Raw genomic sequence first — 7030 nt, forward strand, 5'->3', positions numbered from 1 at the left:
CCGAACCGTGCCCGAGGCCAGGCGCGAGCCGGGCGCGGACAGCCGCGCAGGGCTGCCGGCGGGGCCGGGAAGTTCGCAACGCGGCCGCCGCACAGCGCGGAAACCCCTTTTACATAGTCCTCCTGGCTAGAAACTCCTGGAAATCCTCGCGTGAAAGTTGCCATTAGACAGAATCATCATCACACCCGTGCTTCCCTTCTCCGCTGTGCTGATTACGTGGGGGTCGTAAGGTCGCTTTTTAAGAGGGGTAGGGAGGAGAAGCAGAGGGAAGAGCAGCTACAAATACAGGTGGAAGAGGACTGAATGCGGCAGCAATCTCAGGAAACCCAGATACGGTGAAGGAGGAGGTTCAGAGAGGGGGAAAAGCAGCAGCTGTTGGATGCGAAGCAGCAAGTGAAACTAGGAGGTGAAGGACTGATCTAGGGCTAAGGTGAGGCAAGGAATTGGAGCTCCCCGAGGATCTCGAGACACCAAGCTGAAGCCCAGTATTGGTCACTTGCTCCGTGGGGATGTGCGGAGTTTGTTGTATCAGAAGTGAGACATGGCCAGAGAGGTGTCCTTTACACACGAAGGAGGGACAGTCTCGCTTGCAGGGTGCAAAATGCAGCTGCCTCTGGTTACACATCCAGCCCAGGGTTAATGGAGATGCCACCCCAAGAAGGCAGGGCCCCTTGAATCTGCCAAAACCACCACTCCAGGAACACCAAAGCACCAACACAAACCAGCGCCAGCTCCAGTGAACCAGTACGGTACCAAATCCTGTCTGTCAGGTCACGCGCATTAAGCTTTCACGGAAACTTCAGACTGGTTTTGTAACGGGTCCAACTAAACATTGTCACCCCCTCACACAGGTGCCCAGCTCTGCCACCCCTGCGATGGTTTCCTGGACAGGTTGCAGCGCTGGCGGAGACAGCCCGAGAGCCTGCATTGGTCGAGTGACTAAATCAACCTTCTTAGGCTTACCCGATCATACCGCAGACAAATTATTCACCTGGCTTTGCCCTGAATAGGCACTGCTCCCACAACAGGCCAACGTTGCTAGTGTTTTTGCACACAGCCCTTAAAATCTCCGGTTGACCTTATCTCTGGACTGGGAATTTTCTGCCGCTGTTCCTGGCAGCTCAGCACCTGAATGCACCTTGTTTGCGGGATATAATGAACGGACTGGGGCCAAGTGAGGCAATGTGGAGTAGCTTACAGCTGGACTCTCCTTTTCTTCAGAGGAGCGAGCGTCCTCCCGAGTTCAAACTTCTTCTACTTGTTTTTCAAAACCCCAGGGAGAGGGCAATTTTGAGAGCGATTACAGGAGATTGGGGACTTGAGTAGCAGGTCCGTGTTGCACTTCGCCAGTCCTCAGTAGCATGCTGACCCTGATCAAGCAGCAGGATGGTCTCTGCTGTAGTGCCAGGGCTTGAAGGTGTGGGGTTTTTAACTATTCACTGATCCAAACCCCTGGCAACCTAAACAGGAGTGGCCTTTAGATCTGGACTTGGGGAAAGGATTTTTTTTTCCTGACACACACGTCTGGGAATATACTTTATCAGGGTGTGATTAACTGCACTGCCAAGTCTCTTCCTGCTTCTCCCAGGAATAGTGTTTCTGGCGACTGCATACTGAGGCAGGTCAAAATCCGCAGAGTCGGTACAAAGATCCAGTCAAAATTTGAGCCCGAGATGTAGTTTCTTCCTATGGCTCACTCGCATTTGGTTTCTAGCCTACATCAACTCCCGAGATGGAGAGTCTTGCTAGCTTGGTGGTGGCAGCCTTGTTTCTCAGGTAGGTGGAAATCCAAACGCTTCAGAAGAAGTTTGCTATCCAAAGAGCAATGGGTCACGTCCATTCACACGACTACCACTCCCCTCGCGTGAAAGAAACAAGGACTTGGAACAGTGAACCAGGAAGACAACGGCATTCAAAATGGAAGATCTCCCATTCCACACTTCGGTGTTGGAAATCTGGCACTGGAACCAGATGGATGCTTCAGAGCCCTGCTTCCCTTGGGCAACAGTTTGAATTTTAATTAGCAGTCATTGTAAGGGGTGGGGGAGAGGAGAAAGAGAGATTCTCATTTTGAAGTGGGGGTCCTTAACTCTTGCCACATGAAAAAAAGGTGGGGGAAGCAAACTAGCAATAGGATTTCCCTTTCACGTTTGCTAATTGTCAGGATCAGGTGGAGTTACGATTTGAACAGTTCTGTCCTGTCACCATTTAAAGAACACTGCTCCCCCCCCCAAAAAAAGTGTTACAATTTGGTTGTGCCCTCAACAGAAGTGAAATGCAAGTGCCCAAGTGATGCTACTTCAGCTAGGTGCTGTAACTTGCTCCCAATCCATTTGGGCCATGTGCTGGTAGGAAGTGACATGCCAGGATCAGTTGGAAAGTTTTATGAAACAACCACGAGAAGAAAGAGGAGGAGCTAGAGCTTAGCTAAATAAATGTACATCCACCTATGAGAACTCGGTACCCAAACACGTGCACTGAATGTAACCTGTGCTGATACCACTCAAAATAGTTCCAGGGGGAAGAAAAACATTTGATGCTAGACAATACCTCTCAGTAATGTTAGCAAGGCAGGAGGAGTTCTGCTGGCCTTTAGGGTGCTCTTTCGGGGGGCGAGGGCAGGCAAAAACTGCTCCTCAAAACAATGCCAGTCATACTCACAGGAGAAACTAACCACATCTAGGGGACCTGAATAACTTTTCCAGGTGGAACAGGGAGAGCCATTCAAAGGCATGCATTTGGTGTTTCAAAACATGTCCTAAACTCCAAATGATAAGCTCCATTATGTCTTTAAGTAGACTTCCTTGCAGTACTCCTGCCCTTTCTGATCAGATTAGCTCCTGACTGAGCACTTGGACACTTGCAGAGTCATTCTGCGATGGCCTCGCTATTATAGAAGCAGTTAGTATCATTGTAGCTCAGCTCGTAACCACTCATTAGCCTTTTAGTGCGCTGAGACATGGGACTTCTCTAAACCACTGCAAGAACTCCTTTGGTTATGCTTCTGTAAGTGTTAGTCTTGCTTATAGCAGGGCTCCTTGTACGGGCGCTTTAAAAACACGTGAATGAAGTGTTCATGCTTGGAGCCATGCTGCTTTGCTCTCGTATGATGCAGAGCTGAGCTCAGTCAGCACGCGAAGCAGTCTCTAAACACCTAAGTGGTGCAAGCAGCAATGTTTCCAACCCCACGTTTCTTGGTCACTACCAAACTAAAACCTAACATTGGTACGTAGAATGGGGGGGTTGTGATTAACACGAAGGTCCCATTCACGTGTGACCTTTTCACAACTGTGGTACTTCTCGCAACCATAAAGATCTTGAGCTCCAGAGTTTGAGTCAGACTTCAACTTGAGCAACCGTATTTGACCTTTGCACGTTTCTCCTGCAGTTTCATTGAGAGAAACAACTAATTTTGTCTGGCTACGTGTTACATGCTGTTCAAACTTAACAGCAGAGGTTTCCGCATATCGCTCGTGCTGGAAGCAAAATGTTTTGTATATAGCTTAGCTAAAAGGTAACATGGTTGGAGATATTTCAGGGTAAAAGAGAATGCAACATGCATGAAAAAAGCTTCTGCTGAAGCTGCGTGGGGGGGGGGAAGGACATAAAGGCTTTGCAGCACTACATTTCCTTCAGGACTCATTTTCTCACTGCATTCGAGAGATCTGTGATAAATATCGCCTGACAAATAAGGTCACTTGTTTTAAGCCATGAACTCAAATCGTATTTTATAACCAACCACCGTCTGGCAGGAATTTGGTTTACGTCCTGCAAAACTGTGTGTAAACCAGTACTGGAGCCGGGCTAGCATTATTTTGATCCACTGCACTGATTTCCTATGTACTTTGTTCAATACATGTCACTTATCAATAAAGACACTAGCCTAACAAATACTTATTTCAATCAAGTTTTGTGAATGGATACACTTGGCCTTACATAAAACTTAACTGTCTGAACCTTCAGGATAAACGAAGTGTTTAGATTTAGTATGAAAGTCCCACAGGTCAGAGAATGGGACGGGTCTGCTTTAGACTTTTGCTGGTCACTATTCTTCCAGGATAACTGTATCTGTAACCTGGTATCTTAACTCAGTTGTTAAGATGCGTCTAAAATCTGATAGCACAAGACCACGGAAAGGCCATTTCAGTAAAGCAAACCTCTGTATTTTTCAGACAGTGGTCTCGTAAATTAGCGATAAATCCTAACGTAATGCCAGTCAAATATTACCTAATTGCTCTGCTTTATTAACACATATTAAAATAAGTAGAAGCAGAACAAGCAATATGTGGTCAGCTGGGAGAAGAGAGTCTGAGCAACCCATCTGGGTTGTAGTTGCTGGGCTAGCACATCCTGGGTGTGTCACTAGGGTGACGATGCTGTGAAGGCAATGGCACCAGCTGCGCTGTATTAATGACACTCCCTTGTGGACTGGTGCATGGATTGGCTGTAGATGGAGCCACCCATGGGGAAGGCACTAGCTGCCAACCTTTCTAGCTAGGCAAGTGGGACAAGTAGCTCATAGGAGGGACCCCCCCACCCTCCATCACCAGCTCTCAGTAAGAACCAGGACTAGCAAATATCTTAAAATACCCATTCATCCCAGCTCACTGCTGCTAAGGCAAGATGGGCCAGTCTCGTTTCTGAGCGGGTATAGCCCAGGGTAAATGGCACATATTTACTCTGAGCAAAACTGATGCAATATGATCCAGATTCCATTCAGCACCTAATTAAGAAGGTAAAATGACTTGCTGAGGCCATAAAATCCTGCTGTTAAACAGTGCTGTCCCCAGGGTCTTTCCCCCATTTCAACCACCAAGCCTAAAGACTGGCTCTCATCAGCTACAAGTGTTTCCCCTATTTTCCAATATTTCAGCCTACTTGCACTAGAATTTTACACAGCCAGTTTATAATTTCATTGCCAAAATCCTAGCAAATCTTGTATTATGGAAGCTATTTCTTGCTGAAGAAAGAGCAGAGTTAAATATTGAGGTCTGGAAAGAAAGACATAGTTCAGAGGCAAGCTCTAATTTGCTGGTGAATCTAACAGTGCCATTCAAAGTGCATGCTTTTTCAGGTATGAAGCCCCAGAAAGTCCCATTAAAAGTAAGCCTAGCAAGTGGTGCCAGTTGTCAAATTCAAGGCACCATTGCACTCAAAAGCTATACTTTCATAAACTATTCCTTATTTGCCCCCTGCCCCTCCAACAAAAAAAAAGGGTGATGAAGAACAGGATGGTTTAAATAAAAAACAATTGTGAAAGACTTTATACCAGTTTAAGTTACTGTTGGCTTTTAATCTGAATCCAGGGCAGTAGGGACAAGTGTTAGGATTCCTGACCAAGTTTATCTCAGCCCCCTCCTGCTCCCCAAATATTGTAAGCTAACTAGATCTCAGTTCCTAGGTCTGGTACGGAATATTTGGGATGTGGAAGTACCTGCACTCTTCTGTCTCCTACAGGTGCTGCAGTAGCCTCCAGTGCAGAGCGAGGGGAGTTTCTGTAGATTTAGGCTAGCTGTCTAGTGCAGATCAGTGTCATCTTATACCTGTACTAATGAAGGAGTCACAGCCTCCCTACCTCGCCAATACTTTCTACCACTAGCCCACTGCCACAGGTTGCTCTGAGGGATATCGCCTTCACAAGAAAAAGTGAGGCTGAGCCAGTTGCTCTATGTATCCGCTTCCAAAGTTGCCTATGCATCTTCAATTCACCTGTTAGCTTACGGACTGTGGAGTCGTGAACTGTCCCCACAATCGGAATAGGGATGACAGGATTTGGCTTTCTAAGTGGACTTGAGATGATGAACACGGAAGTTTGTAGTATGAACCTGAGAGCAGACAGCGCAAGAAATGAACAGGCTGTACACTGAAAGCAATCATTTGAAAGCATAACAAATTTATCTCCGATTCATTCTGGGCACATTTGCTACTTTTATGCAGAGCTAAGCTGCTTTTAGGGGTCATGTCTTGTGTTTGTACTTTTTTTTTGGAACTGTTTGATGTGCTACATTCACATGTTCATGGAGTCTGATGCTCTTCACCCCATATAACTCCCCTCCAGAACACTCAAACTGAAGTATTTAGTGCATGCAACCAATGAGTGCATCTTCTGTACATTTAGGATATTGGCAACAGTTCCATAGGAAGATAGGATTACTTATGCTACTCTAAAATTATTGCCAGTTATAATGTCCCGATTTCACAGTTAGGGCGGCTAGGAGCTGGAACCAACTTCCTAGGGAAGTGGTGCTGGCTCCTACCCTGGGGATCTTTAAGAAGGGGCTTGATGCCTACCTGGCTGGACTCATTTGAGTCCAGTTTTTTTTTTCCTCCCGCCCAGGCTGGCGGTCGGACTTGAAGATCTACAAGGTCCCTTCCGACCCTACTTCCATGATTCTATGATTTGTGACTTTTTAAGAAAGTCTACTGTAGTTGTATAGGAGGGGATAAATAGGCATACCTAAGTAGTACTGTACTGAACAGGAAGTACATCTCTTGCTTGGTATCCATTTCCATGCATCATTACTGGCAAAGAGCATCTTCTGCATGTGGCTGTGGTAAAACCAACTACTTACACTTAGATCAAATTAGGCCCATGCAAAGTTAGTACTTGAGTTGTGTTAACTTCAGAGCTAAGGTTTTAGGGTTGGTTCAAGATAATCTACCATAGAAAAATACATCATTACAACTAGCTACCTGTGCAAGAACTCCAGAAACATGCTATTAGCAGCAAACAGACATGAAAAAATATTCTCTAGGGTTCACAGAAGTCTTTTGTTAAAGACGGGAACTGCACCACAAAGTTAAGCAATGGTCCAGCTAATCAAAAAAATAGGCATGCAGCTATTTCTGAAGTTGGCCTTCTCATTTGCTCTCGTGTGTTAGATCCTCCCTCACTTCCAACACACATTTACTAGAGACAGACTGGGAAAGCTTTCCTAGCCACTGATATTCAAGAGTCCTCTATGACTTTGGAATAAAAAGGCAACTTTAACTAACTTTTATTTATGTTTTAAGAGAAACAAGTGAAGAA

At 45.9% G+C, this 7030-nt stretch overlaps 1 protein-coding gene across 1 annotated transcript in view; it reads right to left on the reverse strand.

Annotated features, from left to right (window-relative positions):
- The window catches only part of GATAD2A (GATA zinc finger domain containing 2A), a 95927-nt gene that overhangs the window by 80243 nt on the left and 8654 nt on the right, over nucleotides 1–7030 (reverse strand). The window lies entirely within an intron of this gene.

The sequence above is a fragment of the Gavialis gangeticus genome, unplaced genomic scaffold, assembly GCF_001723915.1.
Source record: "Gavialis gangeticus isolate Ggan-Ray unplaced genomic scaffold, GavGan_comp1, whole genome shotgun sequence".
Taxonomy (NCBI): Eukaryota; Metazoa; Chordata; order Crocodylia; family Gavialidae; genus Gavialis; species Gavialis gangeticus.